The sequence below is a fragment of the Sminthopsis crassicaudata genome, chromosome 1 (genome assembly GCF_048593235.1).
Source record: "Sminthopsis crassicaudata isolate SCR6 chromosome 1, ASM4859323v1, whole genome shotgun sequence".
NCBI classification, from domain to species: domain Eukaryota; kingdom Metazoa; phylum Chordata; class Mammalia; order Dasyuromorphia; family Dasyuridae; genus Sminthopsis; species Sminthopsis crassicaudata.
The window spans coordinates 550,743,336-550,766,166 of NC_133617.1; the positions used below are offsets into that span (position 1 = coordinate 550,743,336).

The following is a 22,831-nucleotide window of genomic DNA, read 5'->3' on the forward strand; positions in this document are numbered from 1 at the left end:
ACAAGAGGTTTTGAATGCTAGTAAGCTCCCCATGTGTGGCAAAGAACCAGAGGCAGATTCCATTCCATCAGAGATCTACAAAAAGGATCCCTTTGCTCCTACATAAGCTGACTGAAATCTTCCAGGCTTTATGGCAATATGAAGTTAGCCCCAAGAGATCAAAAGGGCTGTCACAAATAAATGAGAATAAGTTAAATGGAAATTAATAAATAATCATGGAATGAATGAAATGAAATAAAGGAAATTGAAATAAGTTGTCCTGTATCATTCACAGGAGAGAGAATGTCTCTCTCTTAGTCATTACTGAATAGATTCTCGTAAGATCCTTAATTGGCTGATCCTTCACCTGGAAGATGTTCAGTGTGGCTTTAGAAAGGGCTGAAGAATGAAGACATGGTGTTTGCTGCTAGAAAACTGAAGGAGAAATGCTAGGAGCAAAACACAATGTTGTCACCCTGGACAAGATTTTTGATAACTGACATTGATGAGGTCCAATGAAAGATCATTGCCAAGTTTGGTTAACTAGAGAAGTTCATCAGTCTTGTGTACCAATTTCGTGATGGTGTGCTTGTAAGCTTTCTGGATAATGGACATTTTCACACTTTCCTAGTTATCAGGGGAGTGATAGTGGGATCTGTGGTCCCATGCTTTTTAGCATGATGTTTCCAGCAATGTTTGTAAATATCTTCAAGGACAAAAATGGCATCAAGGTAAACTACCAAAGTTAAACTATTTAAATTATTAACATAGAAGAAGAGGTGGTGAATGATTTTTTGATAAGGAAATTGAAGCAAATAGGAATGATTAACCTGCTTGTGGTAATACAGCTAGAAAATGAGTCTTCCTGAGTTCAGGACTGGCTTTCTATGCAGTGTACCACCCAGATGCAGGATACTTGAAGCAGGAGCAGTCATTCCATACCTTTCACTCATGTTTACATTTTTTGTGCTTCTCATAAGCCTTTTGTTTGAAGGTCAAGTTTTCTCTTTTCATAAAGAGTGTTTGGAAGTGTTATATAAATAATTTCCCATGAACAATTATATTTTTTCTTGGGTAGACTGTTATTTTTTTTTATATTTATATTTATTTTTATTTGATTTGATTTTTTTGCTGAGGCACTTGGGGTTAAGTGACTTGCCCAGGGTCACACAGCTAAGAAGTGTTAAATGTCTGAGATCATATTTGAACTCAGGTCCCTGACTTCAGGCTCTGTCCACTAGCTCTGTCATCTAGCTGCCCCTAGATTATTTTTGATTATAGTCATAACTCCTTTGCATTCTGGAATATCACATCCCAAGCCCTCTCTTCCTTTAAAATGGTAGCTGCTATTCTTGTATGATCATGGCTGTGGTTCCATGATATTTGAATGATTTCTCTCTGACTGACTGCAATATTTTCTCCTTAATATGGTAGCTCTGAAATTTGACTATGATATTCCTAGAATTTTTCATTTTGGGATATCTTTTATGATACAATCAATTGATAATTTTAATTTTTATTTTGTCCTCTGAGTCTTACAAATCTGAATTATTATACTTTATATTTCAAGAAATATGATGTTTAAGCTCTTTTTAAAAAATCATGACTTTCATATACTCAGATAATTCTTATCTCTTCTAAATGTTTTTCAGGTCATTTGCTTTTCTGATTTTACACTTGATTTTTTCCATTCTTTTTACTTTTATTGCTGTTTCTTGGGGTCTCATGCAATCACTACCTTCCTTTTTCCCAATTCTAACTTTTACGAAATTATATTTTTAGTGAGATGTTGTTCTCCTCTTATCATTTAGGAAATTCTGACTTTTAAAGATTTATTTTCTTCATTTTTTTGCTTCTTTTTCTAATCTGTTAATTATTTTTCATTATTTTATTATGTTGCTTTCATTTATTTTCCAAATTCTTTTCTCTAACATTTTCATTTGATTTCAAAAATCTCTCTTTTATTAATTTAACTCTCTTTTTAAAATTTACCTAAAGTAGGAATTTTTGTTTGTCTCTTGTACAATCTGATTTTTCTTTAAGATTATACTTGTAGATGTTCTCATGTAATTGTCTTCTTCTTGGTTTTGTCTTGGATTTCCCTATGGTAGTAGCTTCTTATGATAATTTTCTCATTTTCTAGAGTATTCCTTGATTTTTTTTTAAATCAGAGTTGGGCTCTGGAGGAGTGGAGTAACTATTCTGAGCTTCAGATGTTTATGTCCTACTCTTTCCATGGTTATTTAATAGAGGCCTGTAAGTTTTTTGGTATTTTCAAGTGTGGTCAATGGCTTCCTTTTCTATATTTTGATACTTACGCAGGTGGGGCTTCTGTTCCTGAGAAAACATATCTTTTCTTCTCCAACCTGGAACTGTGACCCATATTCATATAAGGCCCCCTACTCCTGTGCAACTGCAAGTGCTCCCACATGAATTAGAAAACAAATCTAGGGATGAGGGGAACAGCTTAGCAAAAATTCTCTTTATCATCTTAGCTCTGCCCTTCAATGTCATGGTTGATGTCAACAACTTTTGCAGGATTCTTCGATGTATCCCAGGTAAGGATCATCTTTATTATTCACAAACCACAGTCATAATTTTTTTTTTAAATAATGGTAACTTGAGATCCACTATCCAGGATAGCATTGTAGTCCAGATTCTCAGTTATTATGGGGTTTTTTGTTTGTTTGTTTGTTTCATGTCTGTATAGTTCATGATGATAATTGTTACATGAATGTCATTGTACAAGGGTAGCTAGATGGCACGGTGGATAGAACAGCAGCCCTGGCTTCAGGAGGACCTGAGTTTACATCTAGCTTCAGACACTTAATCCTTTCTAGCTGGGCAAGTCACTTAACTCCAATTGTTTCAGCAAAAAACAAAAAACAAAAAACAAAAAAAAAAGTCATTGTACAAAAACCTGACTTGGATTTTTTTTTTTCATTCTTAGTGTCCGTAGAAGCTATTTATATCAGTCTCTAAATGTGGACGAGGAATTCAAAATGTGTTTTTTTTTGTTTGTTTGTTTGTTTGGTTTTTCCTGCATAGTATGAGAAACAAAATTAGCATAGAAGTCTTTAGATCTCTCCTCTCAAAAATCTGAAGTTCATTTACAACTTTTGTCAGGTAGCATCTGAACTTTTCCCTATGAAGGTATTCAGTGCTTTTGCAACTGCCTCCCTGACAGTATGATCACCTTGTTTCTCTTAGAGGCCTTCTAGGGTCTCAAACTCTATGGTTCTGGGGTCCCAAACTCACTCTTGTTTATCTAATCCAAATCCTCCGGTATTATTGTTCTGGGAGACATGATTGTTTTTATTTTTTTTAACCCTAGAACATCACTGATTTTAAAGAATTGTTTAATAAAATTAATAATAAAAACAATTCAAATATTACATAATCAAAATAATTTCAAAGTTGGAAATTTACCAGTTCAAACTTTCACAAAATAAAAATTACCTCTAAGCCCAGTTTCTTTTTTTTTTACATTTTTTATTAATTTTATAATTATATTTTTTGACAGTACATATGCATGGGTAATTTTTTACAACATTATCCCTTGCACACACATCTATTCCGAATTTTCCCTCCTTCTATCCACCCCCTCCCCTAGATGGCAGGCAGTCCCATACATGTTAAATGTGTTATAGTATATCCTAGATATAATATATGTGTGCAGAACCGAATTTCTTGTTGTACAGGAAGAAGGCAAAAATAATCTGGGAAGAAAAACAAAAATGCAAACAGTTTACCCTCATCTCCCAGTCAGTATTCCTTCTCTGGGTGTAGAAGATTCTATCCATCAATTGGAACTGAATTAGATCTTCTCTTTGTTGAAGATATTCATTTCCATCAGAATACATCTTCATACACTATTGTTGTTGAAGTGTATATTGATCTCCTGCTTCTGCTCATTTCACTCAGCATCAGTTCATGTAAGTCTCTCCAAGCCTCTCTGTATTCATCCTGTTGGCCATTTCTTACAGAATAATAATATTCCATAACATTCATATACCATAATTTACCCAACCATTCTCCAATTGATGGACATCCATTCATTTTCCAGTTTCTAGCCATTACAAAAAGGGCTGCCACAAACATTTAGGCACATACAGGTCCCTTTTCCTTCTTTAGTATTTCTTTGGGATATAAGCCCAGTAGTAGCCCTGCTGGATCAAAGGATATGCACAGTTTGATAACTTTTTGGGCATAATTCCAGATTGCTCTCCAGAATATATTCTTTCAGAACTCCACCAACAATGTATCAGTGTCCCAGTTTTCCCACATCCCCTCCAACATTCATCATTATTTGTTCCTGTCATCTTAGCCAATCTGATAGGTATGTAATGGTATCTCAGAGTTGTCTTAATTTGCATTTCTCTGATCAATAGTGATTTGGAACACTCTTTCATATGAGTGGAAATAGTTTCAATTTCATCATCTGAAAATTGTTCATAAACTTTGACCATTTATCAATTGGAGAATGGCTTGATTTCTTACAAATTAGAGTCAATTCTCTGTATATTTTGGAGATGAAGCCTTTATCGGAACCTTTAAATGTAAAAATGTTTTCCCAATTTGTTACTTCCCTTCTAATCTTGTTTCCATTAGTTTTGTTTGTACAAAAGATTTTTAATTTGATGTAATCAAAATTTTCTATTTTGTGATCAATAATGATCTCTAGTTCTCCTTTGGTCACAAATTCCTTCCTCCTCCACAAGTCTGAGAGGTAAACTATCCTATGTTCCTCTAATTTATTTATGATCTCGTTCTTTATGCCTAAATCTTGGACCCATTTTGATCTTATCTTGATATGTGGTGTTAAGTGTGGGTCCATGCCTAATTTCTGCCATACTTATTTCCAGTTTTCCCAGCAGTTTTTGTCAAATAATGAATTCTTATCCCAAAAGTTAGGATCTTTGGGTTTGTCAAACACTAGATTGCTAAAGTTGTTCATTATTTTGTCCAGTGAACCTACCTTATTCCACTAATCAACTAATCTATTTCTTAGCCAATACCAAATGGTTTTGGTGACTGCTGCTTTGTAATATAGCTTTAGATCAGGTACAGCTATGCCCCCTTTATTTGATTTTTTTTTCATTTATTCCTTTGAAATTCTCAACCCTTTGTTCTTCCATATGAATTTTGTTATTTTTTTTAGATCATTAAAATAGTTTCTTGGGACTCTGATTAGTATAGCACTAAATAAATAGATTAGTTTAGGGAGTATTGTCATCTTTATTATATTCACTCAGCCTATCCAAGAGCACTTAATGTCTTTCCAATTATTTAAATCTGACTTTATTTTTGTGGCAAGTGTTTTGTAATTTTGCTCATATAATTCCTGACTTTCCTTTGGTAGCTAGATTCCCAAATATTTTATACTATAGACAGTTATTTTGAATGGGATTTCTTTTTGTATCTCTTGCTGTTGGATTTTGTTGGTGATGTATAAAAATGCTGAGGATTTATGTGGATTTATTTTATATCCTACAACTTTGCTAAAGTCGTGGATTATTTCTAATAACTTTTTATTAGAATCTCTGGGGTTCTCTAAGTATACCAACATGATTCTTTTTCAAAGGAAATCCCAGATTTCAGGTAATACCACATTATACCACATACCACAGCGGATAAGGTTTCTGTCTTATTCATGGATAAGGTGGATATAATCAGGTATGATTGCAATATTTATAATATTTTAAAATTGTAATATTTAATCCCTCTGTAGACATTGCTCCTTTGATTAGAATGGATTCTAGTCCTTTAAGCAATTTCTCATTCTTAGATGCAGAAGTCTGAAATTTCTGGGACTTACTTTCTACTATCAGTCCCTCAGATATATCTTCAAAGTCAGAATTCTCAGACTAAATTAAAGAAACTTCCTGAGCTTTTTTACCTGACTTAATGTGTCCTTATTTTATTTTATTTTATGCAGATATTTCATTTTTATTCCTAATCAAAATAAATCCCATATCTTGTTTAGCAAATATTATCAGCTTTGTGACAAAAGACACAGACTCAAAATGAAACAGCAAAACTTCCTGAGAGTCAAAGTCATAACAATGGCAAAAAAAAAAAAAAAAAAATCACAAAAATATACAAATTAAAATCTCGCACAAAATAAATAGGAGTTATTTGCAATTTGTCTATTGCATTTGGATGCTGTCTATGAAGGTCGCTTTCAGTTTGTGGGAAGTAGCAAAAAAAGGACAAGTCCAGTATGTAATTCAGGCCCAGGAATAAAGTGCATAAAAGAAAAGGCAAGGTGAGGTCGTGGGAAGTTGGAAAGTTCCTCCTTCCTCCAGTAGAAAGAGGAGTTTTTTGACCAGAAACATTTGGGAATGCTGCCTGACCATCAGCAAGAATATATTGTCCAGAAGTTGGGAATAAGGAGCATCTGTTGGTAGTAATCATATGTTTAAAAAGAGGTAGGTATAGAAGTGTATGTGATCTGCTTCATTTTATTCAACACACATCTATTTGGTTCAGACCAATGAATTTTGCTTACCCTGGTTAAACCATAGGATTCCCTTTGCACTCTAACAGATCTCACAAGAATTCAAGTCTATCACTTCCTGATTGAGGATGGTCACAGTTACCTCTGGAGAATTAAGGTGGTATTTCCCCACGAAGGGTCTGGTATTGCGAATTTATGGAGGTAATTTACTCTAGCAGGACAATGAATGATGCAAAACTGGGGAAAACCATGCCCCCTTTGTTTTTAAATGATCAAAAAAGGGGTAGGCATCCCTTGACACAAAATATTTGTTGGTCTCAAGAGATGGGATTCTTTAGGCATCTGGAGAACAGAGTACCTGAGGGTAGGACTCTGTTGGTTGGGAAAAGGAATAAACAAATAACCTCAGTAGGTGTTTCTACTTTCCATATGGTTCTTGGGTTCTGGCTCTTTGTTCCTCTTGAACAATAGGTAATGAGCATAACCAGAGTTACAGTACCATTAATAACATTCATGGAATTCAGGATGATTGTCTTAGAACAAGAATATCCAAACAGGGCTTTGTAGATGGTACAATTCCCTCTCTGAAGGAAATGCAGAAGCTGTTGAGCAAGGAAGAGCAACCTTCTGTTGCAGTGTAACCAAAAAGGGCAGCTCATCCATCTCACAGTTCTCATCTCTAATCCTTAGAGGGAAAACTGGGGGGTTTGCCCTGGTAGAAAGATAAACCTGGTTTGAAAATAGGGAATATTGAAATCTTAGATGGCTTCTCCCAGGTTAGGAGTCTCTCTTTGACTTGGCTTCTAAAGAACTTGTCTGCAAAACAAATACCCCTGAACAATCTCTGTTCTTCCCATTAGGCCAATGACTTTGGTTCAAGAAAGGAGAGGGGCAGATATTAATGACTCTGGACCCTCATATTTTCAGTTCTCATCATAAGGGGGTCAGTGTAAAAGGTAGTTGCAGGGGAGCTATGTAATCAGAAGGAATGAAAGAGTTATGGCCCAGTTTAACAATATACCATGGAGCCATTCTGTACAACTCAAGGAGTTCTGGATTCAGGAGGATTCAGGAAGATTCTGGACCCTGACTTTGCAGAAGCTCCCCTCCATAACTCCATTTATTGCATCCTTGGTCAAAGATGCAATCAGATGGCAAATGTTGACCATTCAGAAGTACTCATCTTCCCCAGTTCTCAGGAGTAATCCCTCAGTCAAATGCTAGGTAATAATATCTAAAGATATTAAGTTTCTTGCCTGATACATAGGGTATCATATTCTTTCTGTAACAAGCCTCTAGGATGTGATCCATCAAGAAGGCCTGGGCAGGAGGCAGGTGGGGATCCCTGAGTCAGGGAAAATAAGCTAGCGGCTCCTGCTAAAGGGAAGGGGATTATGGCTATTGCTTCCTGGGGGAGATACCTCAGATGAGGCAGTACCCCAACTTTTTCATTTAAAAATTTAATAAAAACTCCTAACTCCATTATTAACCCAACCCTATCCCCAAAGTGAAATTTAGAAAGAGCAGCAATGAGCTTTCTTTAGAAATCCTCTCAGTTAAAAAAAAAATCCTTGCCCCTTCCCAATTGTTCCAGGGAGCCAGGCAGTCCTACAGAAATTCCAGGAAACTGCTATCCCCTGGGAAATTCTGCTAAGGCTCCCTATGGAAGGGCAAAGCCTCCTCCTTGCCTAAAACAAGCTGGGGAACATCTGTTTGGAGAGCCAGACAGGTTATCAAGGGGGTGGTCGGAGCCATGGTCCCCTGTTTGCTCTGCTCCCTCTGTGGATGTGAGCCCACTAGGGAGGCCCCAAGGGATTGATAGGGGGCCGGGCCTCCCTATCACATGGGGCTCTCAGGGGAGTTCTCTGTGGTTTGGTCCGGGAGAGAATTTTGCTCATTGAGGTCTGTAGTCTCATCAGTCACCTGCACCTCCACCTTCTCTGGCAATATGCCTTCAGGAGTGAGGTTGTCTACAGGAGTCTGGGGGCTGTTCTCCATTTTTGAGGCTATCAAGCCATTCTGGTATTGCTGCCGTGTGATCTTCACATACTGCAGATCTGTAAGAGCCCGGACACTGAAGTCTGAGACATACTGGGTTGGTGAGTTATTGGTGGCAGTGGGGGACACACTGGCAGTCAAATTATCCGTGTGCTCTTGATAGTTGACAGAAGGTGAATGGCTGGGGCTGCTTGGGTAGGACACTGAGCGGTCCCCGACGTTCCCATCTTTTCCACCCAAGCCACCAGTTCTTTCTTGTAGGTCTGAATCAGGTCCAGAAGTTCCCGTGGTAAGCTGGGACGTAAGCGCCATGATCCCGTAGTAGGAGAATGCACCCGTCTCAAACTTCATGTTCTCCTTGCCAGCTTCCACTTCCACCTTTCCCTGTAATATGAGGATGAAGTAGTCAGCGGCTTTGTTCCGAACATAAAGGTAATGATCGGGAGCAAATTTATGGCTTTCATCAAACTTTAGCTCTTGAATGACATCTGGGTACTTCAGCAAACGAAGGAGGATCTTTTCAGATATGATTGAAGGGTTGAATAGGGGCAACTCCGTGGCCAGGAATCGATGAGCGGCCAGAAGCAGCTGAGGCGTGATTTTCACTTCCAACTCACTGTCCTTGAAGGCGGAGAAATCCCGCTTGTTCTTTTGGTTGCTCACCCGTTTTCGGCTTCGGTTGTCATAGTACAAGTCGGACTCATCCAGGATCTCCGATTTGATGATCTCTTCAATGACATCCTCCAGAGTCACCAATCCCAGGACTTCATAAAAAGGGTCCCCCTCACCCTCACTGTTCACCTTCTGCACTATGGCCAGATGCGACTTTCCCTTCTTGAACTCCTCTAGCATGGCGTCCAGCTTGGTGTCGTGGAAGACAAAGTGAACGGGGTGGTTGTAGAAGCGAGTGATGGTTTTCAGAGGCGTGCAGTCGTCCGGGTCCACGAAGGCCAGGTCCTTGACGTAGAGGATATCCACAATGTTGGACTGCTCCTCCTGGTACACGGGGATGCGCGTGTAGCCGCTTTCCATGATCTCTGACATGGTGTTGAAGTCCAGGATGGCATCGCTTCTGATCATGAAGCAGTCGTGGAGCTGGGTCATGACGTCCTCCACCGCTTTGGTCCTGAGCTCCAGGGCTCCCTGGATCATGTTGAGCTCCGTTTTGACCAGGTCGTTGTAGGGCTCTGTCACCTTTAGCATCTCCAGCAGCCTTTCCCTGTTGTAGATGGTGCCGATCTCCTGGCCGAGAAGGTTATCCAGCACCTTGCTGATGGGGTAACTTACGGGGAAAGTGAGGATCATGAACAGCTTGGTGATGTTGAGTGTGTTGGCGCCCACGGCCAGGCTGTGGCGGGAGCAGAAGGCCTGGGGCACGATCTCCCCAAAGATGACGATGCCGATGGTGGAGGAGGCCACGGCCACCACGCCCGAGCCCATCAGGTAGTCCAGAAGGATGGTGAGGGAGGTGTTGACCAGCACGTTGCCCAGGAGCAGGGAACACAGCAGGTAGTTGCCCTTCCTTCGAACGGGCTCGATTTTTCGGGCGTACCTCCTTTCCTTCTCCCTGCCGCACTGCTGTACAATCCTTAGCTCCATGGGGTTCAGGGCCATGAGGCCGAGGTTGAGGCCTGAGAAGATGCCCGAGAGCACCAGCAGCACCAGCAGAAGCAGGATGTTCAGCCAGAGGGGCATTATCCTTTTCTCACTCTCCATGAGGAAGAGCAGGGTGTCCGTCCCGGGCCACCTCAGCCACTGGCCCTCGGCCCAGGTGCACAGGGCGTAGAGCCTCGAGTTCTCATTCCTCCTCAGGTACTTGCTTTCCATGAGCAGCAGCATGATGGAGTTGTCCCTGCTCACGTTGATGATTTTGTGGAACAGCAGGTCCCTGGAGATCCCGGTGCAGACGTTGGTCTCGTAGATTTCCTGCATGGTCTCCAGCTCGGTGAAGGTGATGTGGCCCAGGGAGTAGTCGTCCAGGTGGATGCCATACAGCCTCAGCCTCACCATGCTGCCCTCGGTGACGTAGAGAATGCCATCCGAGTTGATCCCGCACGTACGGTTGCAGGTATCCAGCCTCATGCCAAAGATTTTGGACTGCTCCTGGCCCCAAGTACCCCGGACCCACAGCAGCATCCCCAGCACCGCCAGGAGGAGGCGCCCTCGGGCCTGTCCTTCCGCCAGGCCCGGGCCCAGGCCTCGGCCCCCGCTGGCCGGCGCCATGTTGTTCCTGCAGCCGTGGCGCCCCCAGCCCCCGCCGCGTGTGCCGCACCTCTCAGCGTCACGGCTGCGCTTCGCGGCCACCGAGCCCACTTTAATTTGTGTCTTTAATCATATACTCTTCTATTCCTTTCACTTTTCTGACCAAATTTTTAAAATATTCTTATCTTTAAAGTCTAATATAATTTTTCAACTTTAAAAGCAAAATAGTGCTCCCTATCTTTTTTTGAATCCTGTCATTTTTTCAAGAGATTGGTACAGGCGTGCCCACATCAATACACAAATATTTGCGCAATTAACAAGTGTTCAGTGCTACATAAGCAATGGATTAATATGCTGAGTTTAATAATATCATACAGCAAAAACATGAATTCAAATCATGAAAACAGTACCACTGACTGTCATATATTAACATCTAACAAATAATTATGTATTCAATAACATTCAGATTTTTAATAAATATAGCGCATCAACAAATGCTGAAATTACATAACCATAAAATAATGCCAAGATAAGTGATAAAACACCAGGGAGAATGGTTTGGAAAATGTCAATATGAAAATTCACAATTATTGTAGCCACAAGGAGTCCCTTTACTGTCATAAAAAGGATAAAAGGGCTGATCAGGTTGATCTAGCAACACTGCGAATGAGAGAGGAGGAGAAGAGGGGAAGTAAGGGCATAGAGAAGTGGAAGGAAGTTAGAGAGAGTCCTAGTAGAACACATCTATAGTTTGTCTATACCAGCTGTAAGATATAATTGTACTTATGGAACGCCAAGAAGGGCATGCCAATACAGGATGATGAGACGGCTTTGGTCACAAAGATTGTAGGGAAAGAAGGAAGGCTCCCTTATTTGCAGGATAATTTAGGTTGAGCAAGCCTTGGTCATGCTGACAAAATAATAGTCTCAGAATGTGGCCTCCCTTTATGGGTGTGATAAAGTTATCGAAGGGAACAGGATGGGTTCAGTTACAGGACCAAACAACAATAACAACAACAACAACAACAACAACAACAAAAAATATGTTGAGAAAAATTGCAAGTTAAAAACAGAAAGAAATAAAATTATCTGTGGATCTATAAGAAAATGTGCTTCCTATGAAGAGAACAATAAAAGAAGTAAAATACAAACAAAAATGTTATCCTGAATGAGAAGACAAAATTTTGCTTTTAAAACAGAAATGATCATAGGAAAATACCAAAATTTTCCTTCTAATTCAAGGACATTTCCAGGTCTCAATGCTAGGGGGAAAGTGAGACAAAAATAGATGGTCTTAGAAGTCATTACTAGAAAAGCTTGGAGTGAGAATATCTGACAAGTTTCTAGAAAATTCATTCGTTATAAGTACAAAATGTAAAACAGGTTATTGATAGAAAACAGTTGGCATTTAAACTCATTTCAAGATCTAAGACTTTTATAGACTGTTCAATAAAAACTTGAGCGATTTGTATTTAAAGCGTAGTCAAGTGTTGTTGTTTAGTCCTGTCTCTTTGCGAATCTATTGGGGTTTTATTGGCAAAGGTACTGGTTTGCCATTTCCTTTTACAATTTATTTTTTAGATGAACAAACTAAGACAAATAGGTTAAGTGAACTGCCCAGGGTCACATGGCTAGTTAAAGTCCGAGTCTGGATTTGAACTCAGAAGAGGAGTCTTCCTGACTTCAGACCTTGCACTCTATCAAATGGGGGGGGGGGGGATGTTCTTTAAAAACTAAAATAGTGAAGAAGCACAGGAAACCCCCACTTTTAGAGAAAGAAGAATGAAAAAAAAATCAATTAGTCTAAAACTTATCTGTTATCTTGCAAAAATGACCAAAATTATATTCCATGGACAGAGTCCCAGAATATGGGGAAATGAAGTCCTACATATAGAGAATGCTCATATATAACAAGGGCTGTCATTATGTGGCTCAAATTGTTGAATAATAGATACCTCGAGTCTCTATAACTCTCCTCCTTCTTTTGCTCCTTTTCTTCTCCTTCCTTCTTGTTTCTTCTTCTTTCTTCTTTCTTCTTCTTCCTTCTTCCTTTGGTTTGATGTTGATGTTCTTGATATTTTTTTTTAATTTTTATTTTTCTTGCTTCAATCTGTATTTAGACACAATCAATTCTTTCTCTGAGTTTAGATAGGACTTTTCATCATAAATCCTTTATAGAGTAGTCACAGATCATTGTAGTGGTAAGAATAGCAAAGTCTTTAGCTAATCAACCCAGAACAACGCTAATACTTTGTACATGGTACATTTCATTTCGTTTGAGTTCACGAAGAATGTTCCAGGGCTTTTTTGAGAGCATTTTTCCCATCAATTCCCAAAGAAAAATAACATTCTATCATAATCGTACCACAGTTTATTCAGTCATTCCCCAGTTGATGGGTATCCCTGAATTTTTATTTTTTGCCCTTAAAAGAGAGCCGATATAAATATTCTTGTACATATAGGTCCTTTTTCTTTATTAAAAAAATATCTTTTGTTATTCATGTCTATTAGTGATATTGTTAGATCAAAGTATATGCATGAATTTGTAACCCTTTGGGTATAAATTATATCTTTTGATTATTTATCAATTGGGGCATGGCTCTTATTTTTTTTTTTACAAATTTGATTCAGTTCCCTCTATATCTGAGAAATGAAGCCTTATCAGAGAAACTCACTTCAAAATTACTTTTGCAAGTAATTATTGATATTTTCCCCAAATTTATTTTATTTTCTCTCTCCTTTTCCTCTTGAAAGATAATGTGTCTTTTTTCAGACAAACCAATAATTTTTAAATGATCTCTGCTGGTTCTGTTTTCTGGGTCAGTTGTTTTTTCAATGATATATTTCACTTTTTTTCTACATTTTCATTTTTTGTTTTGTTTTATATAACTTAAATTATTACTGTTATTTGCTTGATTTCTCATAAAGTCATTAGCTTCCATCTGTGCAATTCTAATTTAAGGAATTATGTTTTTTTTGTTTGTTTGTTTGTTTGTTTTATTGAGCTTTTCCCATTTGGTCAATTTTGCATTTTAAGGCATTCTCATTAACTTTTTGTATTTCCTTTTGCACCACTCTCAATTTTTGTCCTAATTTTTCCTCTTTCTCCTACTTGATTGTGAAAATTCCTTTTAAGTTCTTCCATAGCATGAAACCAATTCTTGTTTTTCTTGGAAACTTTGGATGCAGGAGCTTTGACTTTGTTATCATCTTCTAAGTGTTCAAAAGATATATAAACTCTATCCATTCATTACTTGGTGAACTGTCAGCAAAAGCTGCAGTCAACATGTGTAAGTTTTACTTATTTGCTTAATAAAAACCTCTTTAATTTTACAGATATCATCCCCCTTTGTGTTTCTTCCCTTTATGGAAAAGGGGAATTTAAATTTCAAGAACTGAACTTTTCATTCTCTGGGTCACTTTCCTTTTGGAGAACAATGAATTGTGAATTCCTTCAAGAGAGTGTTTGCCTCAGTTTATACAGAAAATAAATAATGATGGAACTTTCATTGGAAATGAGGTAACTTGGTTCAACTAGGAAGGAGGGTCCTAAATATCATCCCTGCAAAGTCTTAAGTAGCAATATGGAAAAAGGGACATGATGGAGACTGATCAATCTCCCTAGAGTTTTTACATCAGCAACTCTAGGTGAAGTTGTCTTACTCCATCTTCTCTTCTGAATTTGGAAACAAGCAAACAAAAAAAAAAACAAAAACAAAACAAAAAAAAAAAAAAAACTTGAAGTTTGACCAGTCCAAAAAGGTACCCGCCTTAAAGATTCCCAAAGTGAGAGACCTCCTTGTAAAGTCCTCTAAAGGAGACTGCTTATGAGGAGTGATGGATAAAGACTGGAACCCTTTTACCTCTTACCAGTTTCATCCTATCTCTCATGTAAGGCAAAGCCTTCATCTCCACCAATAAAAAAGAGCCCCATACCAATGGGATTAGAAATTATACTAGTTTATTGCTTTAATCTTCTTTATATTCCTGAGTCTTATTTTTTTATTTGTAAAACATGGAGAATGATTAATTATTACCTTGTAATCCTTGTTTGTAAGATCAAATGAGACAATACAAGAAAAATACTTGATAACCTTTAAGAGCTACACAAATTTTTACTTTTATTTTTCTTCAAACTTGCTGCCTGTTAAGAATAGAATAAAAGAAGTATTTTAATGGCCAATTAATTTACCTGTGTATTGAAGATTTTAAAATATCAACATTATCATTTTGGAAATATGGATTCTTAGTGTATTCTCCCAGGTTTGTTTTAGATACTTAATAAAGCTTTTTGCACCAAAGCATATTCTATAAAGTGTTCCATAGTCTAAAGCTTTAAAACCCCAAAGTCTGTCTTTTTTCTTTTTCTTATCCCATTTCAAAACAAACACAAAGACAGTTTTTGCAGAAGCAATTTTCTTAAAAGATGGAGTTATTAACATGTTGACTTTGACTCATTTGTTTTCCCTCATTACCCTGAATCCTCAGAAACACATGCAATAATCATTTCTGTATTACTTTTCTTAATAATAATAACTATATATGTACACAGATGTGTATAATGGTATGTGTGTATATAGACATATCTGTGTATGTGCACATACATACTTGTGTGTGTTTGTATTAAAAAAATGTGACAGAAACAATGATAAACACTTTGTAATTACTATTTCATTTGATCCAATCCTGGGAGGTAAGTGCTAATTTTATCCTCAAATTACAAATGAAAAAAAAGAGCTGAGTGACAATTCTTAAACTCAGATCTCCCTGAGTTCAAATCTAATGCTCTATCCATATCTATGTGTGTGTGTGTGTGTGTGTGTGTGTGTTATATATATATATATATATATATATATATATATATGTATATACTATCAAGAAAACTAGGTGAAATAAGGGATATGATGAAGTACATGACAGTTTATGGTATTATTTAATTCCCTCCAGAAATCCAATTTTTTTTTCATTAAATAGTTACTCAGCAGAAGCAGATTAAAATATTTATCTGCTTAGTAATTCCTTAAAAGCTTTGGAAAATACTTCCCCAGTGTACAAAGTAACTTTTTTTTTCTTAGTTTGAATAATCTCCAGTAAGATGTCTGTGTCTTCAGATAAAACAGATTAAAACTGGCAACCATGGTAAATATATTAACTGCAGGATGAACTTTTAGATTGTTTCCTGAATCCTTGGCCCACAACACTTGTCAGAATGTTATTTCCTTGGAGAGATCTGGTCTGAAGATTGTCTGAATATGATCCATATTTAGGAGGACATCCCCATTATTCCAATTAGGAAAGTGACAGCAATTATAGTCTATTAGCTGAGTGACAGACACTGAGAATATTTATAGTACTTCCTTTTTTTTCTATGTTTATGAAAAGGTTACTGGGCCATTTGGTGTCCCAGTTCCCAAGCAAATGAAGAGTGATATAATGTGCCAAGGTGAAGAAAATTTTCCTACAACACAAGTAGATTTATCACTAATAAACAATGATTTTCTAGACATTATTAGAAGTGTCCCCCTTTTCTTTTCCCTTTAGTTATTGTAGTTCAGTAATATCTAACTTTTCATGATACCATTTGGGACAAAGATACTGGAATAGTTTGCCTTTTTTTCTCCAGCTCATTTTACAGATGAGGAAACTGAGACAAAAGGACTTAATGACTTGTCCAGAGTCACACAACTAATAGACCAGTCTTCTTGATTTTGGCACCCTGTCCACCATGCCTCCCAGCTACCCTTCTCCCTGTGTACACTGCATCAATCCAGGAAAACAGTATTCTTATCCTGTATTTTAGTTCTATCCATGAAATTATACTTTACATTTAACATGAGTTATATATATATATATATATATATATATATATATATATATATATATATATATATATATATATATATATATATATATAATTTGGTTTTTTTTTTCTAACAAAGGCAGGTAGATGATGTAATGGAACTCTGGAAATTACTGGTCCAAATATAGCCTCAGGCTACCTATTTTACCCTAAGCAATTTATATATTCTCTTTCTATTTCAGTTCCTCACTTGTAAAATGAGAATAATAATAGCACCTACCTCACAATTATTGTGAATATCAAAGGAGATGATATTTGTAAATTACTTGCAAACTTTAAAACAATATATAAATGCTAGTTATTACTACATTCCCTTCTTTCAATAAAATAATTGTACTGTTCTCTCTCACATCAAAGTTTCATGCTGTATTTTCTAATATGATAAACAGCTCACCCTGTTCATCTTACAGGTAAGGAAATTCATGTCCAAGAAAGTAAAATAATTTACTAAAGTTCACAAAGTTAATAAATAACAGATCTGGGATTAAAATATGTATTAAGGGCCTACTATTTGCCAAGCTTCATTTTAAATGCCAGTTATTGAAAAACAGAAATAAAATAGCAGTTCTGAAGTATTTTACACTTTCTCAGGCAAGAAAATATATATAAATAACAGTAAATAAAATCTTCTGAAGTGTTTTTGACAGAAGGGCACCAAAGATACACGAACAGTTCTAAAAAGTTCTTGGCAAACCCTCATACCAGAAGTGTTACTACTTCCTAAACACCTCCTGACTCCAGAATTTTTAGAAAGTTATTAGGGTCCAATGACATTCTGGGTATGGGCAAATTTTAATTAATAATTTTCTACACAAACTCTAACTTATCCAATAGGGAAGTAGGAGCAAGATGGCTAAGAAAAAAGGAAAGTTTGTTAAAAGGGAGTTCAGATTAAGGGATGTAGTAGTCAGAAACAAAACAGACTTTTGGGGAGTGGATAGTTTTTTTTTTTTGTTTTGTTTTGTTTTGTTTTGTTTTGTTTTTTAAAGGGATGGATACACAAAAGAGGATAAGATGGGGGCAATATAAAGTTAGCAACAATAACTACGGATATTATGATGAACTTATTCTTAAATGGAAACAGCAAAATATATAAGAAGGCAACATATGAAAATACAACAATTAATGACACATTTGAAACAGAAAGACATATATAGAGCTAAAAATAAGGGGCTGGAACATAATACAGCTCAGCTGATAAAATAAAAGTAGGGGGATAATCATGATTTCAGACAAAGCAACAACATAAACAGACCTAACTAAAAGAGGAAATCATGGAAAGTATATCTTGCTAAAAGACACCATAAACAATGGTTTAATACCAATACTAAAACTATATATATAACAAATGGTATAGTATCCAAATTATTTAATAAAACTTAAATGAATTATAGAAAAACAACAAAGCTATCCTAGTTGGCAACTAGGCAAGTTCCTCCCATCAGAACTAGATAAAATTTAATATAAAGTAAATGAAAAATAAATGGAGATAAACAGAATTTTAGAAAAGTTAAATATGACAGATATCTGTAAAAAAAAAATCAAATGGACACTGGGAAATGAGTGTAAACTGTTATTTTTATCTTCTGAATCCAATTCTTCCTGTGCAACAAAAAATTCGGATCTACACACATAAATTGTATCTAGAATATACTGTAATATATTTAACATATATAAGACTGCTTGCCATCTGGGGGAGGAAGGGAAAAAAATCTGAATAGAAGTAAGTGCAAGGGATAATGTTGTAAAAAATTACCCATGCATATGTACTGTCAAAAAAAGTTATAATTACAAAATAAAATAAAAATAAAAAAAATCAAATGGGAAGAGAAAATGTTTCCTTCTCTATTTTTCTTATCTGTACATAACATCTTTACAAAAATTTACCATGAGCATAAAAATATCACAAAAACCAATAAGAGCAAAGTTGTAAAATAATATTCATTCTTTTTGGATAATAATGAATAAAAATTATATTTCATAAAGAGACTTGGTAGTATAAATTAAAAATTATTTGAAAACTTAACTAAGAAGCCTTTCAAGTAAGATTGAAATGATGCAAGAATTTCCATTATCACTATTATTATTCAATATTGTATGAGAAATGCTAAAAGATAATAAACATGGTTGCTAGAATTGTGAACTGATTCAACCATCCTGAAGAACAACTTGTATCTAGGCTCAAAGGGCTTTAAAACTGCATAACCTTTGCCTTACCACTACTAGATTTGTATGGCAAAGAGACCCAAGAAAAGTTGTGATTTGGAAGCCACCTGCCAGTAGCTGCTGGAGATCTAACTCAGACCTGTAGAATAGATCTCTTCATGTGAGAGGATGATGATGATACAAGGAGCCTGAGAGGCAGTTGCTGTTCTCTAATCTCTCCACTGAGAGGCCCATATGTGCAAATATATTTATAATAGCTCTTTTTGTGGTGATAAAGAAACTGAGAGGATATCATCAATTTGATAGTTTCTAACCAAGTTATAGAAAATGAGCATGATGGAAACTTTTGAAATGAGCAGTATATCAAAAGCTGGGGTTAGTCATGAAGACCCATCTTTCTGAGTTCAAATCTGACCTCAGATAATCACTAGTTGTGAGATTCTGGGCAAGTCACTTCACCCTATTAGTCTCAGTTTCTTCATCTGTAAAATTAGCAAGAGAAGGAAATAGTAAAACAGTCCAGTTATTTTTCCAATAAAATCCTAAATGGGATCACAAGGAATCAGATACAACTGAACAAGTCACACAATAAGAAATAATAATGGGAATGATGAGAGAGAGAGAGAGAGAGAGAGAGAGAGAGAGAGAAAGACTTTCATGAAATGGTGCAAAATAAATCAAAAGGAACTAACCACACATTGTACATAATAATAGTAATATTGTAATGAAAACCAATTGTTAGACAACTATTCTCATCAATAAAACAATTTATAACAATTTAGGAAAATTCATGTTGTAAAATGCTATCTACCTCTATAAAGAAAACAGATGGATTCACTGTGCAGATAGCAAATAGTGTTTCTTTTCAGGACTTCATATGCAAAATGGGTATCGTCATTCTTGCCTTATGGATAGAAAAGTAGAGGGAAAGAGAAAGAGAATTTCGAACTGAAAATTTTACAAAGGAAAAAAAAAGGAAAGTAGATTCTCCTTCTCCTATATCTAGATCTCCCAACACTGGCTAGAGTGTCATCATTGATTTGAACTGATATTTTCATAATTATAGCATAATACTGCAAGCATCCATCTTGGACCTAATACCTGTATGTTTTGAACATTCATGGACATTGTGCAGAGGCTTGTAAGTAGAGAGAGGCAAGAAGATCCAATAAAGACCACAGAAGCCAATCTATGATGAGTCATCAGGTGTATGATACTGGTGACTATTCGGACTTCAAGAATGAAAAGGTAGATTGGAATGTGCTCAATGAATTAAGATGCATGATATACTCATCATTCAACTCACAGAATCCAGCTAACTGATTCCAAACCATTTATAAAAATATTTATGTTTCTCTGTCTATGATGGAGGATCTCAGAAACCATTTCAAAGAATTTCTACTTAACTATACCATTGCAAAATCCATTAATTTTTATTCATAACCCACTGTAGTAGTGCCTAAAGAAAAATGAAAAGATAGGGATACACAACAACTTAAACAAAAAGACAAAAATGGACCAATACATTATGCCACAGGTGCAAGATACCTTGGATTATACTAACAGATTCCTATGTCTGAGGAAGATAAGTGATACTTTCATAACTCAAGGAATTTTCAAGTGTATAGATTATTGGAAAGTTAAGTCACATGAGGTGACTTGAGAGACTGGGCAATTTATCTGTTCACAATGTTCACCAAAGAATGGAGGGGCATTATCAATATTTTTCACAATTACCTATTGCCCATAGAATTAGCTGGATTTTTCAATGAGCAAATGGACATAACTTATGTGTATTTACCTAGGATTGCACTGAGAAAAAGACACTGTCCAATATATGAACACTGAAAATTAGTGATGTATCCATTGGAAGAGAATGTGTGTATTATTACAGTACAGGAGAATTGAAGCCCTGTATAACTTTTTTCTGTCCCAAACTCCTAGAGTATAGATTCAATCCATATGACTCAATCATATTGATTTTATGTAACTATCAGCCCAGATGTAAGCACAAAAATATACAGCAATACTGGTGATCAACCCATACCAAATAGTAGTTCTGATATAAGATGTTAGGTATTAGTCAGTGATAAAAGAATCAGGCCTATCAAATCAGTCACTAAGTTGAGTTAGGATCTTACAGGCAAACCTAAAGATGATATAGCTAAAAGTTTCTCATCTGAAAAGTACCTTGTTTGCAATTGCATATATATTGTTTTGAATGTAAATTACTGAAATTTGAGTGTGTTTATGTTTGGTTTTTTTTTTAGTTGTGTTCATTTCACTACATTTTGTATTCATTTTATTGTTCTGCATTGCTTACCTTTGCTTTTAGCTGTTTGTTTTATTTTAATTGTATTTTATTTAAAGGCTTATTAATATTCATTTGATTGCAACTAGTAGTTGTTAACATAGACATTTTTATTGCTTTTGATTGATTGCTTTGTACTATGGATATGTATGTACATTCTAATTAAATAAATTGTGTATATATCCTGTATGTAGTAATATATGTTGTCACTATAATATGCTCACAGGGGATGTGCTATAGAGTGTAAGGCCCATTGCATGCATTGTTAATGTGTATTTACTTTATTTTAATTTCATTAGTTAATATCCAAGGCTAAATTTGAAGGTAAGTATTTGTGGAGTTAAGGTCAGCTTCCCTCTATTTATATTTACTCTTTTAATAGCATGTTTTCCCAGTTTAGCCTTTTTTATTGTTGGTAAAAATGTTAGATTTATATCAATAGAAATGAGAAGGTTTTTTTTTTCATGCAATTTGCAAAAAAAATTGCTTTTTGACAATAAGGTATATTTTATTTTGCAATTTTAATTTAGTTATACTATAGCTCCATTTTAAATTAAGTTAATAAAACATTTTCCAAATATGGAGAAGTCTTCCAGAAATTATGCTGATTGTATTTAATCCTGGAATTGATAGGAGTTGATGTCCCTTTAAGATTCCTTTCTAATTGCCCAACTCCCATGGCTGACCCTGATTCACAAATCCTGGTCAAAAGTACCCTTTGAATATCCGGGCCCAGCCCCCACTATCAGCTCAACTTCCCCCAGCCCCCACTGGATATGAGCTATCTGAAAAGCCCGCCAAAAACTTGGGGGTATCGCTCATAATCCCCTTCTAGGTATAAAAGAGCCAAGCTGGAGCTCTCCTTGCAGGAGCCCTTCCCCCCAACACATGGTATACTTCCGACCATGTAAGGGTTCCTGCCCGCCCAGCGGCCACCTCTGGCACTGGCGTTTTTCTAACTGAACTTTACTTCCAAATTTCTACAATAAACCTTTTATTTATCAATCTAGGTTTTCAGGCCAGTAAAATCATTTACATGGGACACTGTGCCTGATGGGATTATCTTACTATCTATGCGCTGACAAATGGGGTTCCCCCTTTCCTTTCCCTCATTAGAATGATACAAAGATTGCTAAATGAGATCTATCATCACCCAAAATTTATCCAGAAACGAAAAGAAATTAAGAATGCCTATTGTCCAGGATAGGATTCTCAGTTGAATGTACAATTAACTTATACAGATCATTCATAATTATATGACTTGAAAAACTCCACAAATCAATAAGAAGCTGGTCCCAGAGTAGAACAGGAAAGCAAATCAGATTCCCTTAAAAAAAAAAAAACTCCACAAAATTCTTTAAGTAATTCAAAGTATTTTTTTGATGCAATATGAATATATTTTATATATAAAATATAAAAGTGATGAAGAATAGATATAACTCATGAATACTATAGTCTCTCCATAATTGAAGTTGGTATATATTCAAAGCATGATTCAGATATTAGTCATGAACTGCAACACACTACAAACAAGGAATTATAAATTTAGCAACATAAATTTTGAATGAATTATGAGTATAAGAACATAAATGCTTCTGAGTTCCTTAGCTTGAGACCCACACAAACAGACTGAATGTAACACCAGTTCAGTACTAAATTTAAAAAGAAAAAAATCACTCAAAGAGAAATATCGCACTTTTTTCCCTTGAATTATTTAATTCATTATGTTCCCACTATGTAATCCCAGGGGAAATCTTTCAAAGCTTAAGTTTGGCTCATAACTAGGGTCTCCCCAAAACAGAAAGGTCCTCTGTGTCCCGTATAAATTAAGTAAAGAACAGCTATTTATTTCCTC

At 36.1% G+C, this 22,831-nt stretch overlaps 1 pseudogene; it reads right to left on the reverse strand.

Moving 5' to 3' along the window:
- Window positions 1-6,423: 6,423 nt before the first annotated feature.
- On the reverse strand, window positions 6,424-10,687 carry LOC141550907 (metal transporter CNNM4 pseudogene; annotated as a pseudogene).
- Window positions 10,688-22,831: the final 12,144 nt, after the last annotated feature.